At 37.8% G+C, this 17,108-nt stretch overlaps 1 pseudogene; it reads left to right on the top strand.

The window, feature by feature from the left end:
- The first annotated feature begins 438 nt into the window (after positions 1 to 438).
- Positions 439 to 16,414, top strand: LOC137758894 (ferritin heavy chain pseudogene; annotated as a pseudogene).
- Positions 16,415 to 17,108: the final 694 nt, after the last annotated feature.

The raw sequence follows: 17,108 nt of genomic DNA, 5'->3' as shown, positions 1-17,108 counted from the left end.
TCACAAGTTACCTGACTTCAGGTTCATTAACCTAGTCTGTTATATTTTTTCCTTACATATAAATTATTCTTGTGAGCATACTGAAGCCTTTAGAAAATGAATTTTTATAGGGATTATAAGTAATGGCATATTTTTGATGTTATACAGATATATTGAATCCTATTCATCTCTAGCTCTAAATTTTCATGTGGCTTTCCAATCAAAAGAATCCTAATAAAAAGCAATGGCTACAGGAACCATATAGTAGAATTCCTTCCAAAGTATACATGCTCCAACATGATCACTAGGTCATGAGACTTATGGCCCTGGAGGAGAGGAAAGGATGGTCTTGAGGAAGAGAAGGTCCAACCCTATTCCAAGCAGAGATTGTGTGGAGAGTAAGAGAGTTAGAAGGGATAGATTTAAGGGTGCTTGATATACTCACCCCTATATCAAGGGATGGAGGTGGTTATAGACATCCAGATAGATAAAGAGCCTGCACACATCAGGTTAGAAGCATTAACTCCTGCACTGCTGGGGAACTGGTAAGTCAGTAAGTTGAAGGGAGAGGTGTTGTATGCAGCCATTTCCAATGACACATGCAATCATGGGGTGGAGATGGGAAGCCAGGTATCTGGAGTTAGCACACTAAGCCCAAATTGCTAGAGAGGATTAAATCAACATCAGGGAACATTAGTACAGAAAGCACACCAGTTCATCCATTCTACAGTGGAAGCCACAGAGGATCCAGAGGACATTGGGAAGATTTAAGGACCCAGTCTTCCCTCTACGGCCTTACATAGGTCATACCTCTCTCCTCCACATATTCAAACACCATCTTGGAAAAGAGAATCAGGGGTGGGGGGGAGCTATAATGCAAAGCAGTTATCCAAAAGAAACCAGTTAATATTTAAATGCTCTCTTGATTTCCTAGATTTGGATAATTTTTAAACTAAGTTAAACTGAGCTTCATCTTTGCCCTGCCCCAAGATAACCAGTAGAGGAGGCCTATTGAAGAAGATCCAATTTATAAAACTTCAGAAACTAACTTTTCTCTTTAAATTAAAATGTTGTATAAAACTAAATTTACATCCTTGCAACACTGATATGAAACAGACATTTCAACACATAGATATAGATGGAGAGATAGACAGCCTAAACAGCTAATTACCAATCTGATATATGCCTTCATTTATTCATTCATTCAACTAACATTTATTGACTTCCTTCTGAGTTCCAGATACTCTTTTAGGCACTGGGGTTATATAAAAGAATCAATGAACATGACAGAAAATATAGCATTCTACATATTAAAAATAATATGTGTGTCTGTGTGCATAAAACCAGTATCAAAATATGATATAGTTTTAGATAGGGATAAGTGAGGGATAAAAACAAAGGAGACAGTGAGGAGGGAAGGACTGTTTTAGGAAGGGACGTTAGGGATGATCCTTCAAGGGATTTCAGCAAAATTGAAGAGAGAGTGAGGTATCTGAATTTCTGGGGGGAAGAGCATTCCAGGCAGTGTTAATAGCAAATGCAAAATTCCTGGGGTAGTCATTCATGCTTTTTGCTAAATATTTCTGCTTCTTCCCCCTTCCAGGCACATAGCATCACTGTACTTTTGTGTCACAGTTGTCTTGTGGTGGGTCATATGGCAAATTCTGGCCAACGGATTGTGAAAGAAAATGATGTGTGTCATTTCTGGGCTGAAGCATGTAGTAATTGGCTTGAAAATTTACAGTGCTTCTTTTATCCCCCTTCAGAACAATAGTTAACAATGTTCAAGATATTGAGTACTCTCCTTCTTATGGAAACACCAAAACCACAATTAACTGCTGAACAACCACTGACATAAAAATGTTGGAACCTACCAAAAAAGATACCCTACATCCAAAGACAAAGAAGAAGCTACAACGAGATGGTAGGTGGGGTGCAATCACAATAAAATCAAATCTCATACATGCCAGGTGGGCAACCCACAAACTGGAAAACAATTATATCACAGAAGTTCTCCCACAGGATTGAAAGTTCTGAGCCCCACATCAGGCTCCCCAGCCTGGGGGTCTGGCAATGGGAGGAGGAGCCTTCAGAGAATCTGGCTTAGAAGCCCAGTGGTGTTTAATCATAGGAATTCCAGAGGACTGGGTGAAACAGAAACTCCACTCTTGGAGGGTGCACACAGTGTCTCATGCACATCAGGACCCAGGGGAAAAAAAGGGTGACCTCATAAGAGACTGGACCAGACTTACCACCTAGTATTGGAGGGTCTCCTGTGGAGGTGGGGAGCTGCTGAGGCTCACTGCAATGACAAGGACACTGGCAGTGGCAATTCTGGTGAGTACTCATTGGTGTGAGCCCTCTTGGAGGCCGCCATTTTCTCACCACGACCTGGTCCCACCCAACAGCCTGTAGGCTCCAGTGCGGGGATCCCACAGGCAAAACAGAGTGAGAACACAGCCCCATGCATCAGCAAACAGGATGCTAAAAGTCTTCCTGAACAGCTGCCTGATAAACACAGCCCCTGACATGGCACTGCCCAGCAGAGGGACAAGACCCAGCTCCACCCACCAGTGGGCATGTGCCAGTCCCTCCCACCAGGAAGCCTGCACAAGCTGCTCATCTACCAGGGGGCAGACAGCAGAAGCAAGGAGAACTACAACTCTGCAGCCTGGGGAATGGAAAACTGCAATCACAGAAAGTTAGACAAAATGAGACAGCAGGGGAATATGTCCCAGACGAAGGAATAAAATAAAACCCCAGAAGAACAACTAAGTGAAGTGGAGATAGGCAATCTACTGAAAAAAGAATTCAGAGTATTGATACTTAAGATGATCCAAGATCTCGGAAAAAGAATGGAGGCACAGATCAGAAGATACAAGAAATGTTTAACAAAGACCTCGAATAACTAAAGAAGAAACAAGCAGAAATGGACAATACAATAATTGAAATGAAAAATACACTAGAAGGAATCAATAGCAGAATAACTAAGGCAGAAGAATGGATAAGTAAGCTGGAAGACAGAATGGTGGAAATCACTGCTGCGGAATGGAATAAAGAAAAAAGAATGAAAAGACATGAGGACAGTCTAAGAGACCTCTGGGGCAACATTCAGTACACCAACATTTGCATTATAGGGATTCCAGAAGGAAAAGAGAAAGAGTAAGCAACTGAGAAAATACTTGAAGAGATAATAGCTGAAAACTTCCCTAATATGGGAAAGGAAACAGTCACCCAACTCCAGGAAGGACAGAGAGTCCCAGGCAGGATAATCCAAGGAGGAACATGCTGAGACACATAGTAATCAAGCTGACAAAAACTAAAGATAAAGAAAAAATATTAAAAGCAAGACGGAAAAAGCAACAAATAACCTACAAGGGAACTCCCATAAAGTTATCCGCTGATTTCTCATCAGAAACTCTGCAGGCCATAAGGGAGTGGCACCAAATATTTAAGGTGATGAAAGAGAAGAACCTACAACCAAGAATACTCTACCCAACAAGGCTCTCATTGAGATTCAATGGAGAAATCAAAACCTTACAAACAAGCAAAAGTTAAGAAAATTCAGCACCACCAGACCAGCTGTGCAACAAATGCTAAAGGAATTTCTCTAGGAAAAAAGAAAAGGCCACAACTAGAAACAAGAAACTTATGAATGGAAAAGCTCAGCAGTAAAGGCAAACATAAAGGTAGGAAATCATCCAAACACAAATATGATACCAAAACCAGCAATTGTGAGAAGAGGAGAGCACAAATGCAGGATATTGGAAATGCATTTGAAATTAAAAGACCAGCGACTTAAAACAATCTTGTTTGTATATAGACTGCTATGTCAAAACCTCATGGTAAACACAAACTGAAAAGCTACAATAGATACACACATAAAAAGAAAAGGGAATCCAAACATAACACTGAAGTTAGTCATCAACTCACATGGGAAAAGAATAAAAGAGGGAGGGAAGAAAAAAGGCCTACAAAAACAAATCCCAAACAATTAACAAAATGGCAATAAGAACATATATATCAATAATTAAATTAAATGTAAACAGATTAAATGCTCCAACCAAAGCACACAGACTGGCTGAACGGATACAAAAACAAGACCCATATATGTGCTGCCTACAAGAGACCCCCTTCAGCTCTAGGGACACATATAGACTGAAAGTGAGGAAATGAAAAAAGGTATTCCATGAAAATGGAAATCAAAACAAAGCTGGAGTAGCAATACTCATATCAGGGAAAATAGACTTTAAAATAAAGACTGTTAGAAGAGACAAAGAAGGACACTACATAATGATCAAGGGATCAATCCAAGAAGAAGATAAAACATTTGTAAATATATATGCACCCAACATAGGAGCACCTCAACATATAAGGCAAATACTAACAGCCATAAAAAGAGAAGGCAGTACCACAATAATAGTGGGGGACTTTAACACCCCACTTTCATCAATGGACAGATCATCCAGACAGAAAATCAATAAGGAAATACAGGCCTTAAATGACACATTAGACAAGATGGACTTAACTGTTAGTTACAGGTCATTTTGTCTGAAAGCAGCAGAATACACTTTTTTTCTCAAGTGCACATGGAACATTCTCCAGGATAGATCACATGCTGGGCTGCAAAGAGAGCCTCAGTAAATTTAAGAAAACTGAAATCATATCAAGCATCTTTTCCAAGCACAATGATATGAGATTAGAAATCAACTACAAGAAAAAAACTGTAAATAAAACACAAACACGTGGAGGCTAAACAATATGCCACTGAACAGCCAATGGATCACTGAAGAAATCAGAGGAAATAAAAAAATACCTAGGGACAAATGAAAACAAAAGCAAGATGATCCAAAATCTATGGGATGCAGCAAAAGCATTTCTAAGAGGGAAGTTTATAACAATACAATCCTACCTCAGGAAACAAGAAAAATCTCAAACAAGCTAACCTTATACCTAAAGCAACTAGAGAAAGAAGAACAAACAAGCCGCAAAGTTAGTAGAAGAAACAAAATCATAAAAATCAGAGCAGAAATAAATGACATAGAGAAAAAGAAAACAATAGAAAAAATCTATGAAACTAAAAGTTGGTTCTTTGAAAAGATAAATAAAATTGATAAACCTTTAGCAAGACTTATCAAGAAAAAGAGAGAGAGGGCTCACATCTATAAAATTAGAAAGGAAAAAGGAGAAGTTACAACTGAAACCACAGAAATACAAAGGATCATGAGAGACTACTATAAGCAACTATATGCCAATAAAATGGATATCCTAGAAGAAATGGACAAATTCTTAGAAACGTACACTTCCAAGACTGAACCAGGAGGAAATAAAAAATATGAACAGACCAATCACAAACACTGAAGTTGAAACTGTGATTTAAAAACTCCCAACAAACCAAAGTCCAATACCAGATGGCTTCACAGGCAAATTCTATCAAACATTTAGGGAAGAGTTATCACCTATCCTTCTCAAACTCTTCCAAAAAATTGCAGAGGAACGAACACTCTCAAACTCATTCTATGAGGCCACTATCAACCTGATGCCAAAACCAGAAAAAGATACCACAAAAAAAGAAAATTACAGGCCAATATCACTGATGAACATAGATGCAAAAATCCTCAACAAAATACTAGCAAACAGAATCCAACAACACATTAAAAGGATCATACACCATGATCAAGTGGGATTTATCACAGGGATGCAAGGATTCTTCAATATATGCAAATCAATCAATGTGATACATCATATTAACGAATTGAAGAATAAAAACCATATGATCATCTCAATAGATGCAGAAAAAGCCTTTTGACAAAATTCAGCACCCATTTATGATAAAAACTCTCCACAAAGTGGGCATAGAGGGAACCTACCTCAACATAATAAAGGCTATATATGACAAACGTATAGCTAACATCATACTCAATGGTGAAAAGCTGAGAGCATTTCCTCTAAGATCAGGAATAAGACAAGGATGTCCACTCTCGCCACTTTTATTTAACATAGTTTTGGAAGTTTTAGCCATGGCAATCAGATAAGAAAAAGAAATAAAAGGAATCTAAATTGGAAAAGATTTGTAGATGACATGATAGTATACATAGAAAATCCTAAAGATGCTACTGGAAAACTCCTAGAGCTCATCAATGAATTCAGTAAAGTTGCAGGCTACAAATAAATACACAGAAATCTGTTGCATTTCTATACACTAACAACAAAAAATCAGAAAGAGAAATTAAAGAAACAATCCCATTCACCACCATATCAAAAAGAATAAAATACCTAGCAATAAACCTACCTAAGGAGGCAAAAACCCTGTACTCAGAAAACTATAAGATACTGATGAAAGAAAATGAAGTTAACAGAAACAGATGGAACGATATACCAAGTTCTTGGACTGGAAGAATCAATATTGTCAAAATGACTATACCACCCAAGGCAATCTAGAGATTCAATATAATCCCTATCAAATTACCATGGCTTTTTTCACAGAACTAGAACCAAATATCTTAAAATTTGTATAGAGACACAAATGACCTCAAATAACCAAAGCAATCTTGAGAAAGAAAAACGGAGCTGGAGGAATCAGACTCCCTGACTTCCAACTATACTACAAAGCTACAGTCATCGAAACAATATGGTACTGACACAAAAACAGAAATATAGATCAATGGAAGAGGGTAGAAAGCCCAGAAATATACCCTTGCCCCTATGGTCAATTAATCTATGACAAAGGAGGCAAGACTATATAATGGAGAAAAGACAGTCTCTTCAATAAAGGGTGCTGGGAAAACTGAACAGCTGCATGTAAAAAAAAAAAAGACTGGATACTATGAAACTCTTAGAGGAAAATATAGGCAAAACACTCTATGATATCAATTGCAGCAATATTTTTTTTCACTCGGTCTCCTAGAGTAATGGAAATAAAAACAAAAATAAATAAATGGGACCTAATTAAACTCAAAAGCTTTCATACAGCAAAGGAAACCATAAACAAAATGAAAAGACAACCAACAGAATGGGAGAAAATATTTGCAAATGATGTTACCAACAAGGGATCAATCTCCCAAATTTACAAACATCACATGTGGCTCAATATCAAAAAAACAAACAATCCAATCAAAAAATGGGCACCAGACCTAACTAGACATTTCTCCAAAGAAGACATACAGATGGCTCAGAGGCACATGAAAAGATGCTCAACATTGCTAATTATTAGAGAAATGCAAATCAAAACTCCAATGAGGTATCACCACACACCAGTCAGAATGGCCATCATCAAAAAAATCTAGAAACAACAAATGCTGGAGAGGGTGTGGAGAAGAGGGAACCCTCCTACACTGTTGGTGGGAATGTAAATTGGTTACAGCCACTATGGAGAACAGTATGGAGGTTCCTAAGAAACTAAAAATAGAGCTACCATATGATCCAGCAATCCCACTCCTGGGCGTATATTCAGAGAAAATCGTGGTTCAAAAGAATACATGAACCCCAATGCTCATTGCAGCACTGTTTACAATAGCCAAGACATGGGAGCAACCTAAATGTCCACTGATAGATGAATGGATAAAGAAGATGTGGTACATATATACAATGGAACATTACTCAGCCATTAAAAGATGAAATAATGCTATTTGCAGCAACATGAATGCATCTGGAGACTATCATACTAAGTGAAGTAAGTCAGACAGTGAAAGACAAATATCATATGATATTGCTTATATGCGGAATCTAAAAAAAAGTGATACAAATTCACTTGTTCACAAAACAGAAAGACTCACACACTTGGAAAACAAACTTATGGTCACCAAAAGGGAAAGGTGGGGTGAGGGATAAATTGGGAGTTTGGGACTGACATGTACACACTACTATATTTAAAATAGATAACCAAAGTAACACAACATTGTAAATCAACTATACTTCAATAAAAATTAAAAAAATAGATAACTAACAAGGACCTACTGTACAGCACAGGGAACTCTGCTCAACACTCTGTAATAACCTAAATGGGAAAAGAATTTGAAATAGGATACATGTATATGTATAACTGAATCACTCTGCTGTACACCTGAAACTAACACAACATTGTTAATCAACTACACTCCAATATAAAACAAGAATTAAAATAAAGATGTCAGTCATCAATGGCCAGATGATGGATCCTTTAAAATTAGAAAAACTTCTAATCTGGTAAATTTTAGAGAACTCTCATTATAAACAGCTGTTTTATTGGTACCTAAGGAAAGACCAAATCAAAAGGTGGATATAAAGAAATATAATGTCTAATCTTAAGAAATCCCTTAATCTAAAACAAATAAACCAAATAAAAACAAAACAAAGAAAAAAAACTACTGAGTCCTTTCTCACCCTTGGCTCTCTTAATAAAAATGATGGAACCAAGAAGACAAAGCCTTCAGGTTTTAAGAATTTGAGATTTTTGGAGTTAATTCATTATTATAGAATAACAGCCTATCCTGGTGTGAGAGAAGTCAGTTTAGTCTGTTCAAACAAAAGGAAGCATCTGTGGGGCTGTAGGAGAGTAGATCCCAGAGGGATATGAAGGAAAATAAAATTAGGTAAATTTGGGCCAGATCAGGTAGAATTATGAGAGCCGTGGTTCCAGATTTGGACTTAGTTTACTGAGAGTGATGGGAAACTACTGTAGGGGATGATGAAACAAACACACACACTTAGCCTAATCTGTAATGCTTTGAAACTTATGTTAAAAAATGTAATGGTTTCTTTCTTTTGAAGCTGATATTCAGCTTACCAGAAGTTTAATATGCTTTGATTAGAACTTAACAAATTACAAAACTGTGGTTTAGGAGCTGAAAGGATCTCAGCTTAATACCTTAGATACTTTATAACATAAAATAAGGATGGATCTAAGTATCTTTCCATTGGAAACATTCAGAAATTTATGGAAAGTATGAAACTAACTTGTTAAAAGTAAAATAAAAAACAAAAACTTCTTAAAATTTTCTCAGCTGTGTTAAACTTTTATTGGCAAAGGGTGAATTATAATTAAAAATATACATAGCTTTATACTACAGAAGGATACGCTTCTGGTTATTGCTGCTCTGTTCAAAAGAAAGAGTTTGGCCACTTTATTTTTACTGTGAAGCTGATACAGCAGCCTTGATTTTTTTTTTTCCTTCTCAATAAGAAAAGCACATATTCGACATGTCAATGGCCATGATTGCTTCAACCCAAGCAGAGATGTGGAAATTGAAATAGGGGCCCAGTGGAGCTCTCACAGTGCATGCATGTAGGTGTTTCCGTGGTTTCCATTCACTTTGTAGCTGCCATATCAATGGCAAGGAAAATAGGTTTGATTGGATTTGGCAGCAGTTTTCCTCTAACAATATTTTCAAGAGATGGGGTTGTTCAGGGTTGAATTCCCAATTATTTCCTGCTGTAAGAAGAAGTTTAAAACAATGTCTCCAGCATCAAATGTAATTGGTTCTTCTATTGACTTGCGTTTTTAATGTTAAAATGATATTTCTCTGTGGGAAGAATTGACAGATACCATTCTTTCTCATGTATGCACTAATATCCTTGAAAACTGAGTGGGTCTTTTTGACAACTTATTTCTGTGTCTCTGAGATCAAAGCTCTTAAGAGTTCTGAGATCAAAGCACTAAGGAGATAGGACACAAGATGTAACAAGAATAATATTTTGAAAGTATTCAGCTAAATAGATTGTGGATTTTATTCTCCCCCCACATATCATGTTCCTTTAACATCATTTAAATATTATGGTACTCAAAGAGAAGAGGGAACACTCTTTTTTATACCAGCATTATTCACAATTGTCAAAAGCTGGAAGAAACCCAAGTGTCCATTGATGGATGAATGAATAAACTATGGTTTATACATTTAATGGAATAGTATTCAGCATTAAAAAGGAAGGGAATTCTGTTATATGCTACAACATGGACAAACCTTGAGGACGTTATGCTAAGTGAATAAGCCAGGCACAAAAGACAAATACTGTATGATTCCACTTATATGAGATAAAAAAGTAATTGGATTCATAGAAACAGAAAGTACAATAGTGTTTTGCCAGTGCCTGAGGGGAGGAAGAAACAGGGAGTTGCTGTTTAATGTATACAGAGTTTTAGTTTTGTAAGATGAAAAAATTCCTGAGATTTGTTGAACATCAGTGTGAATATACTTAACACTCCTGAGCTGTACACTTAAAAATGATTGAGATGGTAAATTTTATGCTATATGTGTTCTACCACTATATATATATTTAAAGAGACAAGATGGTGAATATCATATCAAGAACGAGAAAGAAAGAGGATGTCTCTTACTGATAGAAAAAAGAAGAAAGTAGACATTATACCACTGAACCCTGGAAAAGTTGGAAAAGAGAAAGAGAAGCATTGATATGAAGAGAGGTCCGATACATGTGTTCTTGTTTCTTCTCTGGGGATGTGACCTGACATAAACATCCAGGAAGGGTACGGAAAGAGCTAGGAGCATCAGGGAAAGCTTCCCTGGGGTAGACAGGAAGGATACAGGCCATTAGGAAAATGCCTCATCCTTTTTATCCAGCATGGCACAGGCATGGTATTGCAGTGTCTGCAAGGAAATAGCTGGATGGATGAATTGAGAGTGTACATCTCATTTCTCTTTCTTGTGTGGGGCTGGCTAGGGGTGGGAAAAGTTCCTGTAGGCTGAGAGGGTTTCATAAAGGATGCTAAAATGATGTCCCAAGAAACAGCACCTACAGATTTCACCTGAGAGACACAGAACAGCACCACGATAAAGAAAGACTACGCATTCTGAAGCCACTCTACCTTGTTTTTTATTTCTGGTTTCTCTACCTTCTAGCTGTGTAAATCTGAACAAGTTAATTAACTTCTCTGTACATTAGTTTCACTCCTTAAGATGTAATAATAATAATAATACCCACCTCACTTTGTTCGAGGATTTAATGAGTTTGTACACGTGAAAATCCTCACACAACACTTGACAGACGGTCCTCAAAAATGTCAGTTATTATTATTATAAATATTACAAGTATTATTATTACTGAAAAGGGAATGGGAGGAGAGTGATCAAACCTATATTTGTCAACACTGCTTAAAGACACTAAGTCACCTCCCTTCACATGGCAGTTCTAAAGCTTCCATCTTTTGCCACCTAAGTGAATATGGGTTAGGGGAAAACAGACAATCAGGTATAAAAAAAAAAAAATTAAAAGCTAATTTTTTGTACATTGAGTTTAGTGTGAGTAAATTTTTGATTCCACTATTTATGGGGTCCTTGAGCGTTTCTAATCTGTGTACCTGCACCTAATATTTGTGGGATTTGGGTGAAGCCCGTAACTAGAGGCCTGTATGCCACCTGCATAAATATTTCAATGATACAAATCAAGCTAACAAACTTAAAAGTTTTTTTAATTTTAATTTTTAATTCTATTTTTATTATATCTTTGGTTTGAAACCTACACATTTACAATGAACTGGAAGGCCAGGCTTGAATTTAGAATTAGCATGCAGTTCCATGCTAGAACCTGGTGGGGCAGAGAAAGTAGGCTGTGTCCCTTGCCTCTCGCCCACCCCCTTCTTTCCCACCATATGTCTCTGACCTGTACTGCAAGAGGCCTAATGCACATGCATTTTGTCAGCCACATCATCAAGCTCCATCTACATACCCCTTTGTAAACAGACACCCCTTGCACACTCCTCAGGCCAAGAGTTACAGACATCAGCTACATGGGCCACCCTCTCAGTACTTGAAGCATGGTATAATTGGGGAAGGGGCCTGGACTTTAGGTGGACACATTGCTTTAGCGCAATCAGCTCCTTGCCCCATAGAGAAGACCTTGGCCAGAAGACCAGAGCAGTGTTTGCTCCTGGAGCCTAGAGTAAGAGCTCTTCTTGCCTGCATCGGTGAGTGGCAATGTGCACCAGAAACTGATTCCAAATCCCTCAATTAAAACTAGAGAGCAAAATCGTCCAAAGTTAGAGGCCATCCCAAACCTGAAAGAGAAAGTATACAGTAGGGGCTAAAAGATATTCAACAGATAGAGGAATGGAAGTGGCACATAAGGTTATCTCTAATACCTTTCTTAAAATCAGGCATTTTGAAAAGAATGAACCTCTTCCAGAAAGAGAAACCAAACTCCAGCAACAGCAACTCAGGCTGTGAATGTGGTGACTGGAGATGTACCATTTTCCACTTATTCTAAAAGCACGTTTATTTTACATTTTAACATCTTGAAATTGGACTGTTTCCTATAATTGATGATACTTCACAATGGCCATCAGCCAAGAAACAGTTGTGACATGGTTGTCAGTGCCTGCGCAGGCACAAACTTCATCGTAGCTGTTCACCACCAACCCCTCTTCTCTTGTGTGCGTCGTTGGCTCTGTACAAGTTGCATCGCATTGCTAGTTAAAATGTCTTCAAAAAGATTACACTAGGATTTGGCACTGAAACAAGTTAGCTTGTGTGCAGGAAGACATAGAAACAGAACAGCAGGGCATAACTTAGATGTTAGTGAAACAAATGTTCATTATTGGAAGAATACCTACAACTTTAATGTTTGCAAAGTAACAACGAAGTGAATTATGGATCTTAACAGGAAGATAGGCACAAGTAGATGAAGCTAGTGTAACATTTTGCTATTGAGTTTATTGGTTAGCTATTGCTACAATAATGTTGCATAACATCAGCCCAAAACTCAGTGGTTTAAAACAACTCATTTATCATGTGCGTGTAGCTGAAGGTCATTTGGGGCTCAGCTGGCCTAAGTGGGAGTTACTTAGATGTCTCAGTTTCTCTGTTTCTGCTCTGTATCTTATGTGATTATATCAGAGTTTATTTATACATTCTCCTATTGATCATTGCTTCCAGTTTTGGCACTAGACATTGTCATACAAGATGTTTTGTGGACAAATATTTTCATTTCTCCAGGTAGATAACTAGTAGTATAATGTCTAGGTCATAGATAAATAGAAGTTGAACTAAACGAAAAAAACTCAAAGGTTTTCCATAGTTGGTGTATCATTTTACACCCACCCCATCAATGTATGAGGGTTCTATTTGCTCCATATCTTCACCAATATTTGTATGAATGAGTCATCCCACCATCTTTTGGCCTGCAGTGTTTCTGATGAGAAGTCAGCTATCATTCTTAGTTATTCCTTTGTACTTAACGTGTTTTTCTCCCCTCTGCTTTAAGATTGTCTCTTTCTTTTGGGCTTTCAGCAAATTGGCTATGATATGCCTAGATATGGCTTTCTTTATTCTACTCAGGGCCTGTTACTTGACATTTGTTAAGCTTTGCAATCTGTGGATTGATATTTTTTGTTAAATTTTTAAACATTTTGGCCATAAAACATGTTTTCTTCCTCATACTTTCATTTTTCTCCTTTTAGAACTCCAAATACACATGTATTAGACAGCCTGATAATACCCAGAAGTTGCATATGCTCTATTTTTTTCCTACCTTTTTTCCCACTGTGTTCTTCATTTGGAAATTTTCCATTGATATATCTTTAAAATTACTGAGTCTTTCTTTTATACTATCCAACTTATTTTAATGCCCATACAATGAAATTTTATTTTCAAATGTTATACATTTCAATTGTAGAAATTTGAGTTTTTTGTTTTCAAATTCCCACTTCTTTCCCCAAATAGTTCATCTCTTTAATATTTTATTCATCTTTTCCATAAGTTTCTTAACATATTTTTCATAGTTAAGTCCTGGAGCTGCTAATTCTAGTATCTGGGAAATTTCTAATTCTGTTTATATTGATTTTTTTCTCTTGGTAACGAGACATACTTTCCTGCTTCATCACATAACCACAATGTTTTATTATATTCTGAATATTGTGTATAAAATAACAATATAAAATTGTTCCAGAGAATGCAAGCCATTGCCCTGTTTGGCAGTTAAGGTGAGGGCACTGGCATTGTGTAGAGCCAAACTGGACTTGTGCTATAGCACAGCTTTAGTTATATTAATTAGTCCTTCCTCAATTTTTCTGTGTCACTACTGCCTTTTTTATCTTGCCCATATTTGAGCCAGGAGAAGGTTAACTTTCAGTTTAAGGTTTTTTGTTTCACTTTTGGATTCAATTTTGGCAGTGCTCTGGGATCTAAGTAAGACAAGAATATGTGATTTTTCTCTTCTTATCAGCCCCTCCATGGCTGATTTCTTGATGGTATTTAAGTAGGGCAAATTTATTTGACTAAGCAATCTATTTTTTGTTTGGACTCTTTTAGACTTAGATATCTCCTGCCATCTCAGTATCACCTAAACTCAGATTTTTTTCTTATTCTATCTGCAATGTCATTATAAACATTTTATTAGCTTACAATGGCATTGTATCTTTCTAAAAACCATGTATTATTTGAAATCATAGAGAGGGTCCCAACCTCTGCTAGGAAATGTGAGATATACAATTAACACATAAATGTAAAAGCCAAAGACCTTCAAAGGCAACATCAACTGTAAAACTGAGACAGCTCATCAATACAAATGGATTACGTAAATGTAAACACAATTAACTTACTTCTTTTTTTCTTTTGAATTTTATTTTATTTTTTTATACAGCAGGTTATTATTAGTCATCAGTTTTATACGCATCAGTGTATACATGTTAATCCCAATCGCCCAATTCAGCACACCACCATCCCCACCCCACTGCGGCTTTCCCCCCTTGGTGTCCATACGTTTGTTCTCTACATCTGTGTCTCAATTTCTGCCCTGCAAACTACTGCATCTGTACCATTTTTCTAGGTTCCACATATATGCACTAATATACGATATTTGTTTTTCTCCTTCTGACTTACTTCACTCTGTATGACAGTCTCTAGATCCATCCACGACTCAACGAATGACCCAATTTCATTCATTTTTATGGCTGAGTAATATTCCATTGTATATATGTACCACATCTTCTTTATCCATTCGACTGTCAATGGGCATTTAGGCTGCTTCCATGACCCGGTTATTGTAAATAGTGCTGCAATGAATGTTGGGGTACAAGTGTCTTTTTGAATTATGGTTTTCTTTGGGTATATGCCCAGTACTGGGATTGCTGGGTCATATGGTAGTTCTATTTTTAGTTTTTTAAGGAACCTCCATACTGTTCTCCATAAGGCTGTATCAATTTACATTCCCACCAACAGTGCAAGAGAGTTCCTTTTCTCCACACCCTCTCCAGCATTTGTTGTTTGTAGATTTTCTGATGATGCCCATTCTAACAGGTGTGAGGTGATACCTCATTGTAGTTTTGATTTGCATTTCTCTAATAATTAGTGATGTTGAGCAGCTTTTCATGGGCTTCTTGGTCATCTGTATGTCTTCTTTGGAGAAATGTCTATTTAGGTCTTCTGCCCATTTTTGGATTGGATGTTTGTTTTTTTAATATTGAGCTGCATGAGCTGTTTATATATTTTGGAGATTAATCCTTTGTCCATTGATTCGTTTGCAAATCTTTTCTCCCATTCTGAGGGTTGTCTTTTCATCTTGTTTATGGTTTCCTTTGTTGTGCAAAAGCTTTGAAGTTTCATTAGGTCCCATTTGTTTATTTTTGTTTTTATTTCCATTACTCTAGGAAGTGGATCAAAAAAGATCTTGCGACAGTCCTTGTGGAGAGTCGCCATGGTTTCCTGCTTCAACAGTGCTTGGACGGAACCCGGCGCTCGTCCCCCGCTCCGGCCGGCCGCTCAGAGCCAGCCCTCGCCACCACCTCACAGCGCCCTCCGACTGCCCCAAGGTCCCCACCGCCGTTACAGCGCCGCGCAGCCACCGCCACCGCCTCACCTCAGCCGCCCGCCATAACGACCGCGTCCCCGTCGCAGGTGCGCCAGAACTACCACCAGGACTCGGAGGCCGCCATCAATCACCAGATCAACCTGGAGCTCTACGCCTCCTACTTCTACCTGTCCATGTCGTACTATTTTGACTGCGATGATGTGGCATTGAAGAACTTTGCCAAATACTTTCTTCACCAATCTCATGAGGAGAGGGAACATGCTGAGAAACTGATGAAGCTGCAGAACCAATGGGGTGGCCGAATCTTCCTTCAGGATATCAAGAAACCAGACCGTGATGACTGGGAGAATGGGCTGAATGCAATGGAATGTGTGCTACACTTGGAAAAAGTGTGAATCAGTCACTACTGGAACTGCACAAATTGGCCACTGAGAAAAATGACCCCCATTTGTGTGACTTCATTGAGACTCATTACCTGAATGAGCAGGTGAAATCCATTAAAGAATTGGGTGACCACGTAACCAACTTGCGCACGATGGGGGCCCCCGAATCTGGCATGGCACATTATCTCTTTGACAAGCACACCCTGGGAAATAGTGATAATGAAAGCTAAGCCTTAGGCTGGCTTCCCATAGCCACAGGAGTGACTTCCCTGGTCATCAAGGCAGTGCATTCATGTTTGGGTTACCTTTACCTTTTCTGTAAGTTGTACCAAAACATCTACATGTCCTTTCCTTAGTATCATTCCTTCGAATAAAGTAATTTGGTACCCCCCCCCCCAAAAAAAGATCTTGCTGTGATTTATGTCAAAGAGTGTTCTTCCTATGTTTTCCTCTAAGAGTTCTATAGTGTCCAGTCTTACATTGAGATCTCTAATCCATTTTGAGTTTATTCTTGTGTATGGTGTTAGGGAGTGTTCTAATTTCATTCTTTTACATGTAGCTGTCCAGTTTTCCCAGCACCACTTATTGAAGAGACTGTCTTTTCTCCATTTTATATCCTTGCCTCCTTTGTCATAGATTAGTTGACCATAGGTGTGTGGGTTTATCTCTGGGTTTCTATCTTGTTCCATTGATCTATGTTTCTGTTTTTGTGCCAGTACCATATTGTCTTGATTACTGTAGCTTTATAGTATAGTCTGAAGTCAGAGAGTCTGATTCCTCCAGCTCCATTTTTTTCCCTCAAGACTGCTTTGGCTATTCGGGGTCTTTTGTGTCTCCATACAAATTTTAAGATTTTTTGTTCTAGTTCTGTAAAAAATGCCATTGGTAATTTGATAGGGATTGCACTGAATCTGTAGATTGCTTTGGGTACTATAGTCATTTTCACAATATTGATTCTTCCAATCCAAGAACATGGTTTAGCTCTCCATCTGTTGGTATCATCTTCAA

Source organism: Eschrichtius robustus, chromosome 2 (assembly GCF_028021215.1).
Source record: "Eschrichtius robustus isolate mEscRob2 chromosome 2, mEscRob2.pri, whole genome shotgun sequence".
Lineage (NCBI taxonomy): Eukaryota > Metazoa > Chordata > Mammalia > Artiodactyla > Eschrichtiidae > Eschrichtius > Eschrichtius robustus.
This window is presented reverse-complemented; position numbering and strand designations above follow the sequence as displayed.